This window comes from Pongo abelii, chromosome 2 (genome assembly GCF_028885655.2).
Source record: "Pongo abelii isolate AG06213 chromosome 2, NHGRI_mPonAbe1-v2.0_pri, whole genome shotgun sequence".
NCBI lineage: Eukaryota > Metazoa > Chordata > Mammalia > Primates > Hominidae > Pongo > Pongo abelii.
This window is the reverse complement of record NC_085928.1, coordinates 55,612,953-55,635,202: the sequence shown is the minus strand read 5'-3', so window position 1 is coordinate 55,635,202 and position 22,250 is coordinate 55,612,953. Positions and strand designations below refer to the sequence as shown.

Below are 22,250 nucleotides of genomic sequence, written 5' to 3'. Positions count from 1 at the left end.
CCCCACGCAAAGGTTTGGCTAGTATTGCAAAGTTTGAAATCCATAATCTGTAAACCCCACAGCTCCTAGGAATTCCCTTACTTGCCTTCTGGTTTTAGGTTCCAGTAGGCTGCAGATGACTTGTTTTTTTTCTGACCCCAGGCTGCACTCCCCTTTCCGAATAGTGAATCCCAGGTAGCGTACCTGCTGTCTGCAGATCTGAGCTTTCTTCTTGGACACCTTATACCCACAGTCCTGCAGGTGCCGAAACAGGGCAGGACACCCGACTGCCGCGGAGTGTCCCAGCAGAAGGTCGTCCACGTACAGGAGTAAGATGCAGCCTATGTCTTTAGCAGGAAACTTTTGCAGGTCTCCAGCCAGGGCCTCCCTGAAGATATTAGGGGAGTTCTTGAACCCTTGGGGAAGCCGGGTCCAAGTGTACTGAGAAGTGACGCCTGACTCCGGATCTTCCCACTGAAAGGCAAACAGCTCTGGCTCTCAGGAGCTAGTCTGATGCTAAAGAAGGCATCTTTTAAGTCCAGACAGGTAAACCAGCTGTCCTCAGCTGGCAGCAACCCTTAACAATGCGTAAGGGTTAGGAACTGTTGGGTGGAGTCACTGTAGCTTGGTTGACCAAGCGCAAGTCCTGTACTGGCCGGTAGTCTTTTGTCCCTGGCTTAGGGACAGGCAGGAGGCAGTGTTCCATGGAGACTGGCAAGGAACTATAATTCCAAAGGCTTTCAAGTGCCTGAGATGAACCTGGATTCCTTTGAGAGCTTCTCTGGGAACCGGATACTGCTTTTGTCTAATTGGTTGGGCCCCAAGCTTAACTTCTATGAGTACAGGGGCTTGGTTGACTGCCAGTCCCATAGGATTATCCTCTGCGCATAGGGATTATCCTCTGCGCATACTCAGGGCCATCACTTAGCTAGAGCTGGTTTTATCTCTTGGCCTGGCTTGGTTAGGAAAAGTCTACATTCTTCTTCCCAGGGGACCAACAATAAGGGCAATGATAACTCATGTTCCCGGTAACTTTAGCTGTAAAGAGCCCTGTTTTGTAAAGGAGATGGTGACTCTCAGCTTGCTAAGCAAGTCTCTTCCCAGCAAAGTCAAGGGACAGTCAGGCATGTACAACAACTGGTGAACGATTTAATGTCCCCCCACCGAGCAGGTCCGTGATAGACAGAAAGCCTGCTTAGTGGAAACTCCTGTTGTTCCGATTATATCAATGGTTCTCTTGGATAAGGGAGCAGCTGGGGTGGTCACTACTGAATGTTCAGCACCAGTATCGACCAAAAACTTAATGTCCTTGCCCCCAATTGTAATCCTGACTGTGGGCTCCTTGGGGGTGCTTGAGCCCGGTCCCCTTCAGTCTAATAGCCCTTCAGCCAGATTGAACAAAGCTCCCTCATCTTTATCTGAGGTCTTTTGCTCCGAATTACCTTCCTTTTCCTTCAGTTGGGGTCACGTATCTTTCCAATATCCTCTTGCCTTACAATAGGCGCATTGGTTACATTGCAAGCATGGGCAATTAGACTGGGTATTCTTCCCAGAACCCCCCTTTCCTGGTCCTTTTGGGGGAATTCCCCTAATGGCTGCAGCCAGTAAGTTGGCATTTTGCGTGGTCCGGCGTTCGCCTTCCTTAGGGCTTTCTCTGGGACTTGTTGCATCTCTATTCACTAACATTTGATTGGCTATTTCCAGTAACTGCGAGGTATTCATACCCGCAAACCCAGCCTGTTTCTGCAATTTTCTCCTGATATCTTCCACGTTTTGCCTAACTAAAGCCATGAGCTGATTTTCAGGGCTATCTGGATCAAAAGGAGTGTACATATGGAAAGCCTCACACAGGCTTTCATAGAATTGCACTGGACTCTCCTCTTTTCGTTGGATGGCCTCAGAGACCTTATTTACATTTGTAGCCTTTTGAGCCCCTTTCTTTAGACCTTCTATCAATGCCTCATGGTATCGTCTTAGCCTCTCCGTGTCTGGTCCCTCGTTTGGGTCCCATTGGGGGGTCTGTTCCTGGCAGCTGAATTCTTATATATTCTTGGGGATTTTGGTAATCGGCTGGGACATGCTCTCCTAGCCACTTAGTTGCCACCTGGAGCACCCTTTGCCTTTCATCTGTATTAAAGAGGTACATGAGCCACTGGTGGCAATCAGCCTGAGTAGGATTATGAGTCTGTATAATAGTTTGGAACAAGTCAATTAAAGCTTGAGGCTTTTCAGTGTAAGATGGAGTATTAGTTTTCCAATGGAGGAGGTCAGCAGAGGTGAAAGGTTGATACACAAAGGGACACCTTTCCACCATGTGTCCATCCTTATCTACCCAAGTATATCACTGTTCTCTCGGGCGCATTTGAATTCCAGTGTTGGGCCATAGGTGAGCTACCAAGGGAGGAGTTTCTCCCGCGGCTTCACTTCCTCTTTTGTCTACTCTGGGTGGTCTAGGAGTATGGATATCTGATGGAGGTGGAGGTGCTGTGGGCTCAGGAGTGGGGAGCTCTTCCTCTTGATAAGGAGGGGGTACTGCTGGTACCAATTCCTGCCATGATTCTTCTGGTGTGGGTCAGACAGGACTTTTGGTGCTGACTTCCTTCAGCGGGTGGAGTGAGAACCTTCCCTAACTAACTGTCCCTTTGCTACTAGTACTGCTGCTACCTGTCCGCTTAACCACTGCGGGGGATCTAAAACTAGCTGTAATGAAGAATCTATATATGGGAACTGATCTGGGTGCCCTGGCTTACAGGTTACCCTGTGCCATACCTTCAAGACAAGGGACCTGTCCAGGCTTCCTTCTGATGGCCAACCCACCTCTAATGCTTGCCAGTCTATCTCACACAAAGTTCTAAGTTTTCCTGGTGTCATAGTAACTCCATAGTCTCCCTTAAATCCCTTTTTGAAATTTTTCAACATAGTTCCTAGTGAGTTGGGTTTACTTTGTGTCTGACCCATGCTTCCTTGAGACAAAACACCACATTCACACCACGCGCACACCACAAAACAAAGAATAGGTAAAAAGGGCACACACACACTTTTACAGTTTACATCAAACCAGAATCAAAACCCAAATCAGAGTATCAAGAAATCCAAGCCAGGTCAAAACTAAAACCGAAGTATCAAGCAATCCAAGTCAAGTCAAAAACAAAAACCAAAGTGCCTGTACAGGCACATCATGGGTGATCAGGCCACGCTTCCACTCAATGGGAGTGGGCTGGTTCCAAAGACCAGTCTTACCAAGTTTCAGATGTCCAGACTCCAAGTGTCACTTCCTTCCCAGTGTTCAGCCACTGAATTGATCTTCCACGGGGGCCTGCCACATGCTGCTCTGGTGAGGCTTTCCACTGGGACAATTGCCTACCCGGGAGCGCTCTCAGGATCCGCATCACTCTAGTTGGCCGGAGTCTCCCGCAGGGATGCTCCACAGGGCAGGCCTAAGCCGCCTAAAGGGCTGCCTCAACATTCGGCTAATCACCTCGCTTCCAGGTCAGGGAACCAAGAAATGTGGCAGGACAATCCGCAGACAAGAACCCTTCAGACACTGAGTTGTAGAAGAAAAGGGCTTTATTCAGCTGGGAGCATCAGCAGACTCACGTCTCCAAAAACCGAGCTCCCCCAGTGAGCAATTCCTGTCCCTTTTAAGGGCTTACAACTCTAAGGGGATCCACATGAGAGGGTCGTGATCCATTGAGCAAGCAGGGGGTACGTGACTGGGGGCTGCATGCATCGGTAATCAGAACGGAACAGAACAGGACAGAGATTTTAATGATGCTTTTCCATAGGATGTCTGAAATCTATAGATAACACAAGCAGTTAGGTCAGGGTTTGATTTTTAACTACCAGGCCCAGGGCTCAGTGCTGGGCTGTCTGCCTATGAATTTCATTTCCACCTTTGTAGTTTTTACTTCTTCTTTCTTTGGAGGCAGACATTGGGCATAAGACAATATGAGGGGTGGTCTCCTCCCTTAGCTAAATGAGTAAGTGACTCATAACTTTAATGTTAGCTTTTGTAGTTGGTCCAGGACAAAAGCAAATAATGGAATATGATTAAATTTAGCTACCTAAGAACTATGGTATATGAATAAAAATATAGTTTAAAATTATTTCTGTCTTATTATGCTTTATAAGCAAGTCTTTGGGAGTCTTTAAAAGAGATCAAATGAATAGCCTTTAAATACATTAAAATTTGGTTAGATTTCCTTCTAAATAGTGTAAACAGTTGTGCCTTTTGAAGGGCAAACCATGAAATCTGACCATTATCCTTCATATAACATACAGAAAATTGTTGTTCAGCCCTTAATTAGTGGAGTAATGGTGACATAATATTGTATATATGTATATTTATATTCATCTATTTGCTTTAATTCAAACTTTAGCTGACATTTTACATAGGTTTAAATTTTTTTCTGTTTTCACAAAAGTATGTGGAGCTTTTATTCCCAGATTTCTTGGACAATAGGTAGAAATCTTCTTAAGAACTTCCTATTCAAATTTAAAATTGTCTATTAACATTTTCTCTAATCTCAAAAGTCTATAGTAAATGCCAACCCTATTTCGTGTTTGTGTTGTTTTGCCAAAGTATTTTACTTCCACACTTTTATTGTCAACTTTTATCTTGTTTGCTTTATAATCTTGTTTGCTTTATAATCTTGTTTGCTTTATAATCTTGTTTATAGTGGAAAATATCATCTTCTAGCCTCTTTGTTTGCCGATTTTTATTGGAATTTTAATATGAGCATTCCATTCATGGTGATCGTCTTATCCAAATCACTGTGCCATGAAGTTCTCATCCCTTCCACTTAGTGTCAAGTTTAGTTGACCTTTTTGAAGTTCTATCTTTCTTCTCAAACGTATCATCTTATATAGATATTTTTAACACTTGAGCTGTACTTTCTTCAACAACTTTAGCAACTCATACAGATTAGTTTTGAGCCATGTATTTAGATGTGGTGTCTTGCAACATATATATATACACATATATGTATACATATATACACATATATATGTGTGTATATATATATATTGCTGTTTAGTACTGATTTACCCTTTTAAAGATGCCTGTTTAACTGTTAACATTCTTAACTTTATATTTCTGCTTTCAGAGTATAATTTGTATGTCTGGTAATTTTCCTTTTCATCTGTCAAAATCAAGCATGGATAAATATTCTATTTAAAACAGATGCATAGATCAATGCCTGTGGCTTTGAAATTTTTTAAACTATACATATTTCAAAATTACTCAAGACAGAATTTTTTCAATAGCTTGGATAGTAGCTGAATGTCATTATAGTTCATTAAGTTCCATCAAGTGGCATGCTATTGCATGTTTACCTACCTAAATTTAGAAAGGAAGCTGATTGTAGTAATGACAGACAGGGATGTGCCAGGTATGTTTTGCTTTCCAACTTTTATAGATGTTCACAGTAACCACAATAAGGCATTGTCATCGTGATCCAAGGACATAATGGAAATCAGTTTCTGACATAGCATATATTGTCCTTGAAAACTGCACTGACAAAATGAGGGGTCCAACAATACTTCAAATAATAAAGAATAGATCAAGGATATTCCTACAGATCTAGGATATATGAAAACTATTGTGGTTCTAATAACCTTCTTTAAAATATATTTTACCTTAGTATCCAAGAAATAGGGAAAATATATTTGCAACATTTGCAACTATATATTTATTATATATATATATCACATATGATAATAATTGGGATAAACAAGTAATTTATTGAAGAGATGTAGAAAACTTTTTAAAAAAGAATAGTAAGTTAAACTTAAGTTTCTGTTTAGCTTGCTATATTTTTACATCAGTCTTTTATGTAGAAAGTAAAAACTTATCAAGAGATTATATAATAAATTTGTTATTAGGTCAGTTTTTGTTTATTTATTTTCTTCTGTTAGCTATTATATGTGTCCATTACCAAACTTCCCCATTTAATTATGGTCATAGATAAGCTGCATTGATTTTGTATAAAATCTGTCCGCTTGTGTAAAACACATCTTTTCTCAGTTCTAAAATGATACACATTAAATGCAGAACTTTCAACTTGTAGTTGGGTTGCAAATGATTTTTTTCAGATCCACTTGTAGAAAGAAGTTGAAACACCAAAAATTTACTTGTTTTAGAAAAAAAAGAATGTCAGTCATCTTTATTCAACTTTGCATGGTCATTATGCTTTTCTTACTATATGAAATAATAACTTTTCTTTTCTTTTACAGATTTAAAAAAAATCCCTTATACCCTTATACTGAATATTGCAATACTTTGGTATTTTCATTTTAACTCTATTGTAAATGGAGAAATTATTAACCTGAAATAAAGTGATTGAAGTAACCCTGAATAAAAGTTATTCAAAAGCTATTTCGGTGACACAATAGCAATGGAGATATACAGCAAATTGACTCTGATATAATGCCAACGATCACATCTTTTCACTCTGAATTAGTGGTCATGGATCTTTTAAAAAATATGTGTTTGGTGCAAACATTGCAAATACGCATAAAAATACTGGATTTTCTAATCCCTGAAAGAAACTCTATTCTTTCACCTCTCAGTCGTGTAAGAGTTAACTCTGTTTCCTACAAGGATGCAATCTGTAAGTTAGGTCTGGAAGGCAGCAAAGGCAACCTGGTCTTGAAGTTAACACTTCTGTTGTCAGGGGTTACTGATTGGGGGAAGGGAAGGGGCTGGAAAGGGAAAGAGTTATGGAAATGAAGAAGAATTGTAGCACACACTACATAAATTCAAATGCTATACATGTGTTTGGAATAAGATCTCGAGTCTGCTGTATTTTTGCATTGTGTTTTCATTTATTTAGTTTACACATAGGTGGTGAATTTATAGGTTGGTTGATGTTAACCTTATTCAGGGTGGCCCTTTCCAACAATGTTCATTCAGTTGTACATTACATATATGTAATAATTTTGTAATTAAATTGGAATTTATCACAATTATTTACATCAAAGAACAATAAAATTCTGTTACTTCCTAAATTGTAATATCAGTAAATATCATATCTAGGATTTTGTGGAAAGTCTATGTCATTTTAGTTTAAATGAAGATTTCTCTTTTCCTCCACAAAATTAAAGGTCAAAGAAAACAGCATGTTTAAGACTTCAAATTAATATATATTAAGATTCAGCATTTAATATTCTAATTCTTAAAATAACTGGCTTTATCGATGATGAATTAAAGTGGTTTTGCACACTGTTACAATATTTCAAATTGCTAGTCACCACAGGTCTGCCTCACTTTAAATCTCCTTGTTATGCCAATTTGCATTACTAATGGACTTGCTAAGAGAGAAACTGTAAAAAGAGAATGTAGCAATTAATAGTAAATGCTTGACATACTGTCACATTATAGATACCTTTATGTTGATTTATATTTTTATGTCAATATTTACAAGGAAAACATTTTTGAATTTCTAATTTTGCAAAGTAAAAATGATGCCCATGCCATTGTCATTAATGGAATTTTTTCTGTAGCGTTTGACCAATATAAGCCGTGTTTTATAATTGGTAGACTCATATTTTAGCTTCTACTATCTAATACCCGTGTAAGGTATTTTATTTGGAGTAGCTATGAATTGTAAAGAATACAGTTGGGTGCTATGTGTACCTATGTGAAGCGCAGAAGTATTTGATTATATAAAATTTCCTGGATTTATATGAGAATAATGCATAATAGAGAGCAAAAGAGGGTTTTCTTGCCAAAAGTGTCTGTGTGAATTTTCCTTCGAAAACGTTCTTTTAAAATCCTTTGTATGATCGAAGCCACTTCACACAGACAATTAAAAGCAGATATGAAATGATAGATCACATGACAGGAGTTAAATGTAAGGGTTTTTTTTTTTTTTTTTCCTCCCCCCTCGGTTAAACATCGCAGCAGGCATTACAATACCAGAGGTAACGAATCAATTAAATCCATTTTCCCCTCGGCGTCTCCAAAGCTGCGTGCCTAGTGTTGCTGTGTAGTTTAGGACCGGAGCAGTAGGACCCAGGGGCCTCCGCAGCCACCAATAGAAGCGCACACTTGGATGTATTTGTATGCAATGCCTTCTGCTCTGCGCATTAATAGTAATACAGATAACGGGTTTGAAAGAATTCTCTTCTGAAGAAGGATTGAATTTTTCTAGGGTGCTGATACAGAGAAGAAACCCGACTTCACTCTCTCCCTCTTTCCCCACTCTTAGGTTTGAAAGTCTCAGACACCTTTCGCTTGGTTTAAACTCGGAAAGGTCTCAGTGCACAGCAAAGTTGCAGGGCTGCGTCTGCACTACGGAGCCGCTAGATTGCTGACAACAGTCTTATCGAAGGGTAAGTCTCGCAAACGGTTGCAAAGGAAGTGACTGCTGGCTTTCGATTTGTAAAAGGGGACACGCTGGGTTTTACACTCGTGGTTGTTGGAGAGCAGAATGGTTGCCGAGAGGACTCTGCAGTTTATCCAGAAATTGTGGCTGATGCGCCAGGGTGTTTTGGGGTAGAATCAGAAATCTTCAGGCTAAATCGGAAATTGCAGCCTTGCGATCGGGAGGGATTCAACAAGTTTTCCTGCAGGGATGCGATGTTTGTTTATTCCTTGCTAGTTGTGCAGAGTGTCCGTTCCAGGTAGGCTGCGACTGCTTAACAAAGAAGTTTTGGAATTTGTTTGTTGTGTGTGTGGCTGGGCTAACCCTTGTTTGAGTAGGTTTCGTGACGCTTTTGGCTTCTTGGGGGCACACAGCGGAATTTGCTCTAGGGATGCGGCGAGCATCAGCGGTGCCCTGGGCTGGGGCCAGGCAACTTTGCAGCCTAATCTCAGTGCCGCTGACCGCACCGTTGTTCGTGATGTGAACTGACTGAGGCATAGACACGGGCAGGCTGCAGGGAGCTTCCAAACTTTGAAAGCATGCTCCAGGAATGGATGAGCGTGGGGGCTTTGAAAACAAGCGTTACTGGGTGGATTTTGGTAAACTCTTGGCGATATGTAGGCAGTGGGGACTTTGACACCTGGGTTTCCAACCTGCAGGATTTTGCTTGAAAACATGGTGCTGATGTGAAGATGAGAGCTTAAAGCTAAGCCAGCGGGGACTTTGAGGGAGGAAATGAGGGAGGGAAGGAGGAAGAATGAGAGAAGACAGATGAATGAAAAAGGTGCGTCCCATCTTTCACACACAAAAACCACACGAGTGGGACGAACCAGGAAGCGCTCCAGTTGGTGGCGTTTAGCTGGAAAACGTATTGCAGGGAGGTCCAGGAGCCTCTGCATTATTGATGAAGCGCCGTGCCCTTCTGGGGCCCCTTCTTGCTCCTTCGCCCTGCCCCCTCTTGCCAGCCCCGCTTCCCCGAGCCTGCGGTTCCAGCGTCGGCGCGGGTGCGGCTGCGCGCGCGGCTCGGTCCCGCAGCTCTGAGAACACAATGGGGAGAAGCAGGCGAGCCCTGCGGGCGGCCGATGCGGAACACTCGGCGTGGCAACCCCACTGCCGCAGCCGGGGCTGCCGCTCCACCCGGGGCAGCGGCGCTGCAGAGGCGGCTTCTGCCCAGTTGCCACGCTCCCTGAGGTCTCGGAGGACCGCGTGCAGGGCGCTCACACCTGGCCGCTAAAATCCTGGGATACCCTTCTAGGAGTCACTGTGTCCCACGCAGGTGGGTGGGGTGGGGGAGACGGAATGCTAAGACATCCCATTCCTGCCTGGAGTCGGAGCTTCCACTACTCAAATATCCTTAGCGTGCACCCCAAGCATCTAGAGGACCTGCACCCCCAAGAAAAAAGGACACGAGGGGAAAGAAGGGAAATGTTGATGAGGCTGCAAGAGGGGAAGGAAAACAAGCAATTTGGGGCAATTATGGTCAATGGTCAGGCTTTTCTGGGCTCTTTTAAGTGGATTGATTTAAAGGAGCTTTGAAATGCTGTCCCTGGCCTGTTTGCGGCACTAAAGGGGGCAGATTTCCAGACTCAGGAACTCACTGGAGGCTCCTTCTATAGATGAAGGGAGGAAAGGGCAGGGCAGGAGGCTCATTTCACAGGGTAGTTTAACCCTGACCTCAGCACCTCCCACCCTTTCACGCCCCGCCAGGGAGTGCCCCGACCTTGTAAACTCCTCTGTGTCATCCGCCCTGTGTAAGTGATTTTCATCAAGCTGTGTGTTACAGAGGCCTGTTAAGAGATGGTTGTCTGTTTCCAAGTAGTGGTGGGAGGTTGTTTAATTTGGAGGTTGCTTGTCATCCTGGGCTGAGCGCGCAGAGCAAGGAGCGTAGATGCAGGACCCTATAGAATGGGCTACTTGGGGTTGTCAGTTACTTGAAGGCTACACATCAAAGGAAATATACTGCTTTGAGCACCTGGGGGAAGACAATGCTATTTCATTTTTTCCTCGCTTTCCATGTGACTCCTTTACTGTGGTTGTTTGGGAACTAGGATATAATAATTACAAAAAAATTTTGAAAATCCACTGATTTATTTGGAAGCCTCATAACTGGGTTTTCGGGCCCAAACTTGTGTTCACCCAGAACCTATTATTTTGAAAGCCTCAGTCTGCCACCTTAAAACCTGCTTCTCTACTATATCTTGAGGAGACACTGGCAACTTTCAACGGCAATCTGTAAGCATGCATCATGTTCCTGTTATAAAAGGGAAGAGGCAGGGTTGGTAGATGTTCCATCAATTTTTGCCCTTCCAAAATCGGCCCCCACCCCCTCAAAAAAGGAAGAGGAAGCAGCAGCAGCTCGGAACAGATATCCAGTTGGTAAGATGACTTTGTTTCTTAGGGACCTATACCTCTCCCATGAGGGATAAAGATTAGGATATCTAAGGAGTGGGGGCATTCACCTCATATTGTTGCCATGGTTTTTGGACTTCCTTTAACCTTTTCCCACGTATCTTCCTGCTCCATGCCTCTTCCAATTTAGCCCTGTAGGATCTGCAGAATTGAAGCACAATGACACAGCTGCAGATCCCTGGTGGAGCCTTGCTTCAGAAAACAGCTGTTAATCACGTTTGCTGTATTTTCCTATTTACTTCCTTTCCCTTCCCTTGGCCTGTCCTTGAACCAGTGTTACCATCTTCTGGGCTCTACTCTATGAAGGTTAGTGATTTCCAGTGATATAGCACTGAGCTGAGCATGGGAGGAGGGGAGAGACTCAACAGCTGCCTAGGGAGTCTCAAAGGTTTAACGCCAACTTTCTCTTACCCTATACTGCACAAAATAAAGAACAAATACCCTAATATCTCCCCAAAGAGCACTGCATTGTTCTGTATAATTTTCTTTTATCTTATAACATAATAGAATCAATTCAAATACAAAATAACATTGACCAGAGATGAAAAGGAAGCTATACACTTGTGTGCACTATTTGGAAACTAGTGTTGTGCTTAGCTATAAAATCTCACTTTTTGGCCTTCATCTATGCTTAATACATTAGGAACTAATTTATTTAAGCAAGATTTAATATGTTACTTTCATTACAAAGCTGAGAAACTCAAGACACCAGAAAGACGTGAATTTTAAATGAAAAAAAGGCAAGGCAGTAAAGCAAGCCCCTGGCAGCTTGATGAATGAGCAGGTGCAATGCACCATTTGAAATGTAACTTGAGGTGAGCTTCCACCAATCTGCTGGAGAATGAGCTCCTTCTTGCTACCTAAACTCAACTGATTTTCCTCTTTCTGAGACCACAAACAAAAACATAATAGCATACAATGGGCTAGATTATGACCTGGTCACATAATCATTTATCTCTCTAAACTTGCTGTTGAAGTGAGCAATGTTACTGTTGATGTATTCATATTTGTACCTAAAATATATTAGTGCTATATGGACCAGCCAATTCTCCCAATTCTATAGGAAATTGAGGTCCTAGAAGATTAACTGACTAATTCAAAACTATATAGGATAAAACTGTAGAAACAGTGTTAGGCACCGTACCTGCAATAGATATTTCACTTCATCCCCACATAATCCTTTCAAAGTAGGCTTTATTAGGTGTTTAAAACACATGAAGCTCAGAGAGGTTAAGGAAAATATCCATGACTATTCAGCCAAAAAGGGGCAGAGCCAGGATTAGAAACAATTTCTTTCTCACGACAGAGTACATGCTTTTCTAGTATGTCATACTGCTGCTTTTAAATGAACCATTCTCTTCAATTAGCTGGACCTACCTATTTTCCCCCATATTTAAACAAGGAGTTTGATTATTCCTTGAATTTTATTTTAGTACTCATAATTTTTTAATCTCCTTGATATCTTTTTCATGTCCAAAGCATTATTTGCATTTCTCCAAGACCAAACTTTTACAGTTACTTTCCAAGGATCTCATAGCCAGTACATAACTTTTTCAGAAAACATACCCCACCCCTATCTGCCACACTACCTGTATCATCATCTCTGGTGATCAGAGCATTTGGGGAAAATTGAGGCACTTTTCATTTTCTTTGAAATTTGTACATATGCAGCCAGGATGTCTGAGAAGGATCCATTACGTCATTTTCAGCCAGTTGTTCTTTTCTTTTCCACCTTTACATTTCTGCACACATGTCTTCTCTAATCTGCAAAATTATCTTCTTCATTTGGCCAAACCCTATCCATTTGTCTAGGGTGGTTCATGTTCCTTCTCTACCATGAAATTTTTCTTATTATCCAACCCTATTTCTGTTCCTTGCCTCTGAAATTCCAAGTAAGTTCCAATAGCATCTGCTGTCTAATTTGGTCTTTATTCACGGATTAAGAGGAGTAAGCTAACATTTTTTGAGCCTTTACCTTATATAATTTTACATACATTATCCATCAACTATAAATTTATATTTCTTCATTATATTTCTGCATTTTGCCCTTATTATTTTTTCACTCTCAGTAGTCACCCAAATGTTGTGATACGTTTCTGGAGTTTCAGTAATGACATTCAAATTTTATATTTCTTGTCCATGCATTGCTCCTGATTGTCATACCTATATTTCCAAAGATCTAATTTCATCTCCACCTAGAGATGAATCACAAACGTTTTAAAGGAAACTGTCTTAGAGGAAAGCATTTAAAACCACAGGTATCATCCTCCCTGCCACACTTGCTTATCTCTTTAGATTTCCAAGTTATAAATAGCACATCATGCATCCAGACACATTCCTCTTTGCTATGTCCCTCTGCCTCATTCCCTATGATCAGGTAGTGAAAAGAAAAAAAAAAATTATGATTTTTCTCTTGAACTTCACCTCTTCTCCTCATGGGCCTGCCCTCCAATCCTTACTTCTACTTCCTGGGATCAGCCATTTGAAGTCATGTGTAACAAGTTTGGCGAGCTGTTAGGGCAAAAATGACAATTTCTAAACTCCTTAGTCATTGAAGGTACTCTGTGATATGAAGCATGAATTCTTCTTTTCAGTCTTCAGAATCATCAATTACTACGAAAATTTACTTGCATTTTCTTAAATACTCAGGATGTTTCATTCCTCTCTGCTTTGTGTGTGTGTGTGTGTGTGTGTGTGTGTGTGTGTGTGCGTGTTTTGTCCAGAATTCTGCCCCAAATGGTTCTCACTTTCTCATTTTTTTGGCTATGTTTGAAAACACAAAACAAGTGTCACTTCTTCTGTGAAGACCTTCATGTTAAGAAAATAGGTTTAAGTATTCCTCCCTTTCTGATCATATAATAATGCTTCTGAAATTCCATTGCAATCATTTATGCATTTCTACTATGAGACTGCACTATGTTCTGAATGTTGTGTCTTCTCCAAATTCATATACTGAAATTAAAATGAGGAGGTGGGGCCTTTGGGAGATGACTAGACCATGAGAGCAGCGCCCTCAGGAATGGGATTAGTGCCCTTATAAAATAGGTCTGGGTAAGCTGTCTTGCCCCTTCCCCCACGACTAAACGTAAGAAGATGGCTGTCTATGAAGCAGAAAGTGGGTCCTCCCCAGACACCAAATCTTCCAGCGCCTTGATATTGGACTTTCCAGCCTCTAAAACTACGAGAAAAGCATTTCTATTGTTTACAAGGCACCTACTCCATAGCACTTTGTTGTAGCACCCTGAAGATACTAAGACAGACTCTAAATCCTGTGAAGCAGTATGTCTCAAACTTTGTCCATTGAACCAAATAAATCTTAAAAGTGAAAAAAATAACCCTTAAAACACCAGTTCTAGGATCCCCCATCAGAATTACTACAATAGAATATGTGGGGTGGGGCACTTGAGTCCACATATTAACAGAATCTATTCCAGGTGTAACCAGGAACAGGGAGTTTATCACAACAATTGCTCTCCAATTCAGCCAGATCAATATGGTGCTTAATTCAGCAGTTGGGGGAGGAGCCATTTGCAAAGCTTTTTAGATCTTATTTTGTGTCTTCCCGGATTACCGCGCTTCAGAGAAAGATTTGCTTCGAGGATAGTAAATTAGATCACATGAGTCATTCTTACTGAAGTACAAGTGTCCTGCATCAGAAAGGCAGATTTGCCAAGAGCAGAATTTCAGTAATCACATGTGAAAGTGGCATTTAGAGTTGAGGTGCTGCTGTGCAGAGTACTTGGAGCTTTTAATGACTCTGACTTTTTATTATTATGACATGTTTGATTAGCAGACACAAAAATGAGTGAAACAAGTTCCCTTGAATTACCACCCAGGTTAAGTAATAAAACATTAAATGTAATATTGAGGTTTTCTGGGTACTCTTCCAGATTGAATCTCCCTTTTAAGAGGTAACCAGTGTGGTAAATTTGCTGTTATTATTTCTATGCATTTTCTCTTGAGTTTAGTGTATATATTACATCTTTAATTCATATGTAGTATTGTCTTAATTAAGTAAATAAAATATTAGCCTAAATTGTTAAATATTGTTTGCATTCTTGGAAATATTTTTTTATGATTAATTCAAGTTGCTTTGGGTACAGTTACTTTATTCATATTCATTGCAATATACTATTCTGTAAATACTATAAGTATATACATATATTTTAAATATATTATTATTATATATTTAGTAGATATGGTAAAAATATATAGTATATTTTATATATAGTATGTATATTTCATATATAATATAGTGCATATATATTATAGTATATATACAGTATTAAAATATGTATTATATTTTATGTTTTTCTCTCTCATATAGGTATTTTCTCTTTCTTACTATAACAGACTGTAGCAATTTTTTGGCACATGTCTCACTGTGCACATATACTTTTTAGATATTTGCCTAGAAGTGAAATTGCTGATGACGTGTAATGTGTTTCTTCTCTTTTTTGCCCCCAAACCCATAACAGTACCTGTAGTATTTATAGTTTGCAAGCATACTTGTGAAAGCCCCCATGAATATTTAATAATGTCACATTTCGTAATTTTGCCAGTTGAATGGTTTTAATTTGTTTTTTCTGATTATTAGTGTGGTGAGCATGTTTTCATAGAACATTCAGGTTTTTTTGTTTTTGTTTTTGTTTTGCTGTGAATTGCTTAAACATAATTTTTACCCATTTCTCTAGTGAGACATTTATCTTTTTTCTTATAGATCATAGAAATTCTTTATATATTCTGGATTCTATTTTTTTTTTTTTGGTATTGCATTGGAAATATATTTTCCTAGGCTGTGTTTTATCTTTTTTCTTCTTAATGAAGGAAATAATTTTGTATCTTTTTTTCAAATATGATATACACTGCGCTTTATTAAAATTGATTACCTTTTATTACATTTTTCCTTTTTCCTTCTTGTTTTGGGAAACCAATCTTTGCGGTGAAGGCATAAAATATTTCTTACATTTTTTCTGAAAATTTTTCACTCGTGCTTTTTTTTTTTTTTTTTTTTTTTTGAGATGGAGTCTGGCTCTCTCACCCAGGCTGGAGTGCAATGGTATGATCTCAGCTCACTGCAGCCTCCGCCTCCTAGGTTCAAGCAATTCTCCTGTCTCAGCCTCCCGAGTAGCTGGGACTACAGGCGCAGGCCACCACACCCAGATAATTTTTGTATTTTTAGTAGAGATAGGGTTTCTCCTTATTGGCCAGGCTGGACTTGAACTCCTGACCTCAGGTGATCCACCCACCTCAACCTCCCGAAGTGCTGGGATTACAGGCATGAGCCTCCATGCCCTGCCTCAATTTTGCTTTTTACATTCAGGTCTTTTGATCTACCTGGAATTGATTTTTTGTTTTATGTGCTGAAAAATGTGACTGCCACTCATAAGTGTTCCATATGCGGGTGGGCTAGCACTGCCTTTTGTTTATAAGGCTGGTTGGCATCTGTCCTCATGTGGGACACTTGTTTCTGGTTATCGTCTGTCAGGTTGGTTTGTGGACAGTCATCTCACTGAATCATCACAATGTTAATGAACCAAAGTGAAAAGCATTAATTAAGACTTCAAACAAAATCGGATTATGTTTAGCCAGAATTAAAGACCATTTTTTAAGACAAACTGTATAATCTCTTTAAATTGTATGTGAATTGCTCATGTGTAATGAGTCCTTAGCTATGCATAGCATCATTTATTTAGTTTTAGTTCTTTATAGAGAATATTAATGAATCCTCTTTACTAAGGATGAACTTTCCTTGTGTATAGGACTATAGCAAAGGTAAACCTTAGAAATGGACTTCAGTACATGGAAGTGAAGAAGCATGACTCACTGTACAACTGTCGCATGACTGACCATTTGCCAGGTGAATTAGAACCTGGAGATAGAACATTTCAGCAAAACAGCCAACAGCTTCTGATCAATGTTTTGAGTACTTTGAATAAGCACTCAAAAATATTAATCCAAGCACAAATGTTTCAAAAGGAAATTATTCCAGCATATTGTATATATTATATTAAATTTTACCATGGAATGAGGAACTAGGAGGATTGTAAAACAACTTCACTTGCTTATACGCAGTCATAGAAAGTATTCTGTAAGAATTTACTTTTTATTCTCCAATTAAAAACCTCATACTAAACAAGCATGCTTTGTGCTGAACAAGTTTTGGATTATTTAAATATTGGGTATTAATTTAAGAGAGTGTTAAAAATGGCCTGGTTTAGCCAATGACAGATGCATAAATTCATAAGCTCACCTAAAATTAACCTCTATACCAAATATAAATTAGATTCATACCAATAACTTTGACTTCTTCCAGTTAATGCTTTTTGTCACGATTCTGATAAAGGAAAGAAATTATTTTGGAAAATGAACAAATTTATTGTGTGGTTTTATTCATTCTTTTTGCCCCTTTTTTATGTGTCTTCAAGTTTGAGTTCTTCAGCACTCTGCCTTTCATAGACTCCAGGCTACTTTCCTAACTTCTTTCCCTTTCTTCCACCTCTCTTCTAAGTATAGCCTGCCTTACAATACAAGGTACACTTTACCCTCCCTCAACACACCACTCTACTTCCAACTCATTGCCTTCACCTTCTTGTCTTCTCAAAATACCTTTCTTCTTTTCTATCTGTAGAGAGTATGTTCATCCTTCAAGATATAACTTTATTGTTATGACCTTTCTGAAGCATATTCCTATAGGAAAGATCATCTCTCTCTCATTCGTGTTTGAATAAGACTGAGCACTTACCTGTATTACCCTTTAGTACAGCATTGTTTGTGTCAATCTTAGTAATCAGACTGTGACTAACTAGGACAAAGATGACAATATATCAATGTATTTATCTAAACTTATACTGTCTAATACTCTAACCACTAGCTACATGTGCCTATTGACACTGAAAATGTGCTAGTGCAACAAAGGAACTGATTTTTAAATTAAATTTATTTTAATTTAGAGTTTCAGTTTAGATAGCCAATTTTATGTAACGAATATGTGGCTGGTGGCTACTGTCTTGGATAGAGCAGATACAGATGGTTTCCATCCTCAGAGAAAGTTCTATTGGACAGTGTTGGGAAGAATAGACTCACAGTAAAATTAGAAGCTGATGAATTTATGAATAAAATAGTTTTACAGGGCATGGTAATAACATCAATGCTTTAATTTTCAATGGATAGCCACCACGGAGTTGTATTATACTCATGATTGTGTTGGTAAGGATAATTTTGCAACTTTGCAGATTTCAGCATGTCCTGCAAAGACAGATAATCTCAGCCTGATCAAGAAGGTAATGACAATGTGAACCACCAAAGGAACTAAAAGAAGAGTTAAAGCTATTTTTGGTGAATTCCTTAAATATTCAACCACAACTTGTTTTCCTGAGATGGAAGTGTAGCAATCATCATCCTTTAAGACGCTGGGCTATAAAAAATGCGATTGAGCCAGTGGTCATAATTCCTTCCCTTAATATTTTGATTCTTTCATGTGAGAAGATAAATTCATGTCCTCTTTTTCAAATATTGGATTCAATTTGACATCAATTTCCATTAGGATGACTATTATTATTATAGTTATTATTTAGAGATAGGGTTTCATTCTGTCACCCAGGCTGAAATGCAGTAGCACAATCATAGCTCACTGCAATCTTGAACTCCTGGGCTCAAGTGATCTTCCTGCCTCAGCCTCCCAAAATGTGGGCATTACAAGTGTGAATTACTCTGCCCAGCCTAGGATGGCATATATATATATATATATAATATATATTATATATATATATAATATGTATTTTATATATATATATAATATATATATAATATATATAATATATTATATATAGAGAGAGAGAGAGAGAGAGAAAGAGAGAGAGAGCAAGTATTGACAAGAATAAAAAATTGGGGCTAGCGCTGCCTGTTGCTTATGAACACTGCCTGTTGATTATAGAGGTGTTTGTCCTCTGTCCTCATTTGAGACACTTGTTTCTGGTTATTGTCTGTCAGGCTGGTATGTGGACAGTCATCTCACTAAATGATCACAATGTTAATGAATTAATTAAGACTTCAAATAAAATCGGATTATGTGTTGCTGGTGGAAATATGAAATGGTACAGGCACTGTGGAAGTAATATATTGGTTCCTTAAAAAATTAAATATAATTACTAAATAATCCAGCAATTCTACTTCTGGGTACATATTCACAAGAATTAAAAGCAGAAACTCAAACGAAGTATTTATACAGCAATGTTCATAGCATCCTTATTCACAATAACCAAAAAGTAGAAAAGCCCCAGTGTCTAGGGATGAATGAATGAATAAAAAAAAATGATCTATTATGTGCAATGGAATTCTTTTCAACCATAAAAAGAAATGAAATTCTGATACACACTACAACTACAATGTGGGTGAACTTTGAAAACATTATGATAAATAAAATATGACAAAAAAACAGGATAAATATTATGTGGTTCTACTTACATGAGGTACCTAGAATAATCAAAGTCACAGAGATACAATGTAGAATGGTGGCCAGCAGGGATTAAGAGGAGGGAGAGATGGAAAGTTATTGTTTAATGAATACAGAGTTTTCAGTTTGGGATGATGAAAACATTAAGGAGATGGATTGTGGTGATGGTTGTACAACAATTTGAGTGTACTTAATGCTACTGAGTTAAACACTTAAAATGGTTAAAGGCATACATGTATTTTACCACAATAAAAATGACTTTGATAAATATTTATTATGGAATCATTTTTGCTTGGATATCCTTACCCCTTAGAAAAATATCTCTACTTTTTTTTTTTTTTTTTTTTTTTTTTTGAGATGGAGCTTCGCTCTTGTTGCCCAGGCTGGAGTGCAGTGGCACCTTCTCCGTTCACTGCAACTTTTGCCCCCCTGGGTTCAAGCAATTCTCCTGCCTCAGCCTCCTGAGTAGCTGGGATTACAGGCATGCGCCACCACACCTGGCTAATTTTGTATTTTTAGTAGAGACAGGGTTTCACCTTGTTGTTCAGGCTGATCTTAAACTCCTAATCTCGTGAACCACCCGCCTTGGCCTCGCAAAGTGCTGGGATTACAGGCATGAGCCACCGCATCCAGCCCAATATGTGTACTTCTAATGAGGCCTGTCAATGTCCTTTAAAAATGTTCATTTTAAAGATAGCACCATAGAATAATAGACTCTTCGCCTATTAATATTAGGAGGAAGGCAATAAATCAAGAGATTTTGTGGAAAATGAACATACCTACAATGCATCTGCCCTATGGGCTGTAATATACTAAACAAGTATATTTAACACAGAAAATAAAATATTTAACAGTGAATATTGTTATTCTGGATATGAGAGCTGGCGAGGTATGATGGAAGTTTTGGCATGAAATGACTGGATAACTGAATGCAGTAGGTAGATGTAAAACCCCAGGAGGACTTCCTGTTGAGTATGATACAAAGTAGTCAATAAGGCAATGTCTTAGCCACCTGCACATGCAAACTGCCATATCAAAGACTAATATGATCAAATGGGATTACTCTAGTGACACAAATGTATGCTGAGATCGTGAATTGCAGATTATGGAGCATCTGCTCCCTTTCTGACTCCTTGGGGGGCAGGATATGTACAAGGAAGGGTCTCGTAGTGACGGTGAGAGCACTGATTGCTCTTGGTGCTGGAAATAAGCCACAGTCACATCCTCTTGGTTTTTTTTCCTTCTTATTATAATGATTCACATTCTGATTATAATATCTCTTTAATCCATCTTCCTATTCCAGTGTCATTAAATTTTTTAAGTAGATGTAATTTGGCATCCTACAGATAACACTCTTTTCAGATGATGCTCGAGGGTACTTAAAACCCTCCCTGAGATTGACTGACCTTTTTACATTACACAAAGATAAGGCTTTTCGTCTAACACGCAGAGGGCATGAACTGTGAGGTTTTTTTTTGTTTTGTTTTTTATTTTCAGAAGAGTAACCCATTGGGCTAATTTGGTTGTACTCTTTTGCTTGATGCTGTTGCTTGTAGATGGGTTTCCATGGAATTAAATTCAGATTAATAAGCACAAGAGGGTAGAAAGAAGATCTCGATTATCTATTAGAATAATATTCTAATTAGACAAATTAAGCAATTATTTTCATTCTAAGCATCGTGAGATAATTTGAGGTTATAAGAAACTATTATTAAAGTGATATCAGGGCCTGGAACAATGGCTCACACCTGTAATCCCAGCACTTTGGGAGGCAGAGGCAGATGGATCACCAGAGGTCATGAGCTCAAGAACAGCCTGACCAACATGGTGAATCCGCGTTTCTACTAAAATACAAAATTAGCTGGGCATGGTGGTGCATACCTGTAATCCCAGCTACTCAGGAGGCTGAGGCAGGAGAATAGATTGAACCTGGGAGGCAGAGGCTGCAGTGAGCCGATATCACACCATTGCACTCCAGCCTGCGCAACAAGAGTGAAACTCCATCTCAAAATAATTAAATAAATAATTAATAAATAATTAAAAGTGGTATCAGGTAATTAGAGCTTGGGTAGGGGAAAATATCAAGAAAGAATTGTTTGCGCTTTGTCCAGAGCTATCGTCTTAGCTAACAGACTAGTAAATATGGTCTTTATTTTGCCTTAGTTGCTAATTCCAGAGCAGCAAAGAAAGATTTTGGTTGGAAAACTGAAAAGCATTGCCTGTTTTTCTGTAGTCCAGGCACTTTATATTTCATTCTATTCCTTCTCCATTACGTCTCTCCAACCTGCCTATGAGGAGAAAGAATGCTAGAGTGGGAACATAGACATGGAGCTAGTGTTGCTGAGATGCTCGGTCATTCTCAGGATCTTCTTCTCATTGGTTCCTAGAACCTTGTCTTCATTCACTTTGGCATTCTTGTCTTCTGTTACTTACCAAATTAAAATGAGCAAGGGACTGACTTGAACAAGTTATAGTTCACTTCAACAGGCATCTATTAAATGCCAATCTGTATAAGGCAAGGTGCTAGACACTGTAAGGCACTGAAGTGAATACAAGTGATTTCCACCCTCAATAAATTCAGGTTACAGCATAGACCAGTCCCATAGCTTCAGTGGGGTTCTCTCTCTCTGCTTTCCTGTCCACTTCTAACATTGCATATAAAACATGCTTATATAATCCTGTTTCAGAATAATCACTGCTTATCTTCAGAGACAACCATTTCCTTGGGGCCATGGCTCATCAGATTTCCTCCTTCATGTATTTCCAACCTCTTTAATAATTGACTTCTTTACCTATTTTTATAATTATTTCAATCCTAGAAAGAACATTTGTCAAAGTTTTCATAATCCTTTCTCGCAAGTTATTTCCTTGTATCCTTAGACTATCCGCACCCTTAAAAACCAAACTTTATGAAATAGTGTCCTTTTTGAATGTCTCCTGTTCTTCACCCTCAACCAATTGTAGATTTGGACAGCTCTAATCTGATCACGTTTAGATCCCATAAATTTTTAAAGTTGCCAAATCAACAGTCTAGCTTCAGA

General features: G+C 39.2%; 1 protein-coding gene across 4 annotated transcripts in view; it reads left to right on the top strand.

The window, feature by feature from the left end:
• ROBO1 (roundabout guidance receptor 1) overlaps positions 1 to 22,250 on the top strand; it is a 1,183,344-nt gene that overhangs the window by 732 nt on the left and 1,160,362 nt on the right. Inside the window, exon 2 of one of the 4 annotated variants that reach the window (XM_054551660.2) lies at positions 8,190 to 8,313. The gene's annotated coding sequence lies outside the window, so the exon portion shown is untranslated. Of the gene's footprint in view, positions 1 to 8,063; positions 8,314 to 22,250 lie in introns of those variants that run through there. The other 3 variants (XM_054551661.2, XM_054551659.2, XM_063721863.1) reach the window with 3 other exon arrangements.